General features: G+C 39.9%; 1 long non-coding RNA gene across 1 annotated transcript; it reads left to right on the forward strand.

The window, feature by feature from the left end:
* The first annotated feature begins 1,490 nt into the window (after nt 1-1,490).
* LOC107278119 (uncharacterized) lies at nt 1,491-2,336 on the forward strand. The gene is made up of 2 exons (XR_001547078.3): nt 1,491-1,776; nt 1,901-2,336. It is a non-coding gene; the product is annotated as an uncharacterized lncRNA (long non-coding RNA).
* The last annotated feature ends 1,079 nt before the right edge of the window (nt 2,337-3,415 follow it).

Here is a 3,415-nt window from a genome sequence, read left to right on the forward strand (position 1 = left end):
CTCTTTAAAGAAAGGGGCGAAACTAGAAAGTGTGTGCTTGAATGTTTCAAGTTTCCACACCAAAAGTTAGATGTGCCAGAAAATATCCAGTAAAAATTCGTGAAAACCTTACCTAAAAGTTATTTAAATTCATGAGAAAATTACTATAGGTATAGGTATGAAATACATTCACATCAAATCTCAAGTCTAAACTCTACTTAATATGAAATAATAAAAAAGACACATTTTAGGTGAATAGTATCATGTGTTACTATTTACCCACAATTTGTCATTTTTATTAATCTTAAATATAGTTGGTTTTGAACTTGAGATTTTGTGTGAATGTATTTCATGCCTACACCTATTTCTAGTACCGTTTTTATGAATAAAACTCTTATGCAATTTTCACGGATTTTCAGTTATGTTATGTTTTTCATCGTATATCCTCAGTATTGATACTTAGTATTACCTCTGTTTCTTATAGTGGAAATGGGAGAGGTCCACTTCTCTATTGAAAAAAGATTCATTACCATGGTTTTGACTCGCCACATCTTTTTACATGTATGGACTCACATGTCAATGACTTTAAACAGTTGGCGAATTTTGCTTAAGTGTACTAGCTAATGTATGTTTTGCTAGCCGCACTGTTCATACCAAGCCCCATCATAATTATCAAAACATGTGGTTTGGCAAAGTTAGGTATCAATCAACTATACATAGACATGTGTTATGCCTTCCAACATCCGCGGATTCCAATTTAGTGAAGGGCAATGCACCAACGACAATGCTCACTGTGTAATCCTACGTATGCCTGTGTGACCACGTTGTGGTACAGACACAGATACACATTGTGGTGAGACAAGCTCTCTGCCAATTGCTTGCCATTTCAGAAGGACACAAATCATTGCTAAGATCTTAATTTCTAATGCACCTTTTGTTTTCGTGTATGAATGGTTTTCTAGCAAAGCAAGAGAGGTTTAGCTTCATCTCCAAGTTTTTTGCTTGCAATTATGCCTGCAAAACCAAACTAAGCCATGGAAATAGAACCTTCTTGTAATGCCTATCACACTCCTGCTGTGATCAACGATAATCTGATTCCTTCGTCTCCCTGAAGTTACCCATGCAAGAACAAAACTTTGATTTTGTGGGGATCGTACAGGCAATTGTCTTGGACTAATTACAAGACAAGAATTGAATTCGATCTATTTACAGGCGAAAACTGTTGGGAGAATATATACAATGTGGTCTAATTTCTGCAAATCAGCGTATTCCCACACTCTAACTGATCAGAGCAGCCAGCAGCATCAGATGCCGGCGATCGATCCAAGATCTTTTTTTCGGGAACGCGCAAAAGAATTGCACGTCAATATATTAGAAGAAAAGAGTTATAGTTACACGACGTAATCAGCCAGACCGGCTTATGCAGAGGGAAGGGGAAAAAAGCAAAAAAGAAGTTGGAGCTTAAAAAACTACGGCGGCTAAATACAAACTCCAAACAGCGGGAAGGGGCCGAGCCACTCTACACTCCCAACAAGTCCCCAAAAGCGGCAACGCCAGCTAAAAACCACAGATGGCCCTTTGAGTGGATGGACTCCAGAACCACTGATCGATCCAAGATCTAATCAAGAATCTCAGCGCATTTTCCGTTGTCAGTTCGGCCATTAAGCCCCATATATAAGCCTCCTGATAATATCAGTAGGAGAAACAGGCCATTGTGGATATATACAAGCACAGAAGAACAAGTAAATATAATCGACAGAGAACTAAAGCCGACGAGGTCTCGACAGGCGAAATATGGTGCAAACTCTCTCTCTCTCTCTCTCTCTTTCTCTCTAATAATCTCTAGTTTAAGCAATGATAAGAGATGTTTTATTCTGCATAATTAACTTTAATTATGAACATATGGTTGTTTTATGGTTAGGATCCTGCAGAGAGAGTGGTGAAGGCGGCATGGTACAAGGGCGCTGTCGTCACTCATAGGCCGAAGCCTGTTTCGCCTATCGTTAACCAGAGCAAGAACAAGAACAAGCAAGCCAAGAAGCCCAAACCAGCTGCACCCAGCAAGAAGTGATAAACTTAACTGGCTGCCTGCCTCTACTACACAGTATGTATGCAAACCGAAAGACTGGCTAATTAGGGGGTTTAATCTTCAGGATTCAGTTCAGGTTTGAGCTGAACACTGAAGAAGTGAAGAGTACTTGGATACAGTTAATTTTACCTGTTCAAACTTCAAACAGTCCTACAGGATGCCGGATGTATGTGTGTTGTGAGAATAAAATGATTGAGATACTATACTCTGTGATGTTCATATTGACCTCCTGGTTGAAATTTGGGAATAAATTATTTCTGGAAACAAAGGCATTATTTGATGAATCGTAGATTCGTAGTGCTTAATGAACTAGCTCGTTACACTGATTAGTGCCAGTAATGTGTTCAATTTGACGTTTGCAAGCAACTTCTTGCCTCAGGACATTTATTTGGCTGGATTGTAACTCTTCTTAAAATCCATAGTACCTATAATCAAGGTTTTTTTTTTCTCGTCGCGGAGAGAGGGGATCCAAGATCTGAACAAACTTTAACTTAATTGAAGCCATCTGAAAAAGAAAAAAAATCGAACAGAGCCGAAATTTGGATGGCTCAGTAAAATCACCGATAATTTGTCTATTTTTTAAAGATAATATAATAAATCGCGGCCTAGCGGCCTAGCCATTAGATAATTTGCATGTTACCAATGACTGATGACGGCTAGGTACGTGGAACGAGATCATCTTCAGTAGCTTCTACAGTGTGTGATATGTAGATCACACTTCTTCCAGAACTCATACTCCCTCCATAAAAAAAAACTTAACGTTATTAATATTTATTATTACCTTTTAGGTTAGTACCTCGTCGACTTCTACCACAGGAGCAGTGTCGCAGAGGAGTTGATTGACTTGAGTCCTAGGTAGGCATCTAGCTGCATGCTTATCTATAAAGCTGGCGTTTCTCCTCCCAATCTGATTGGTTCATTTTTCACCACTTTAGTTTACTGCCACGTGTCTATAAACAGAGCATGTCCTGACATTTCAGACCCCGTTACAAAACTAAATATGGAGGCCCTTTATCATACTATATAATAATAATAATAATCAATATATATATATATATATATATATATATATATGACAGCTCTAATATACACCCCTCCCTTAGAATAACTATTCCACATCCCCTCCCACCACCCAAGCCCAGCCCATCCCATCCCTCCCTCCCTCTCGGGCGCGCCCTCCTCTCCCTCCCGATCCCCCCCACCCCCCTCTCGATCTCTCTTCCCTCCCTTCGATCCCCCTCTCCCCCCCTCGGGTATTCCCTCTCCCTCTCGATCTCTCTCTTCCGAGTGCTGACCCTTTTCTCTCCCTCCCATCTCTCATTTTTCCTCCTATTCTTTTCTTTTTTT

The sequence above is a fragment of the Oryza sativa genome, chromosome 1 (assembly GCF_034140825.1).
Source record: "Oryza sativa Japonica Group chromosome 1, ASM3414082v1".
In the NCBI taxonomy this organism is placed as follows: domain Eukaryota; kingdom Viridiplantae; phylum Streptophyta; class Magnoliopsida; order Poales; family Poaceae; genus Oryza; species Oryza sativa.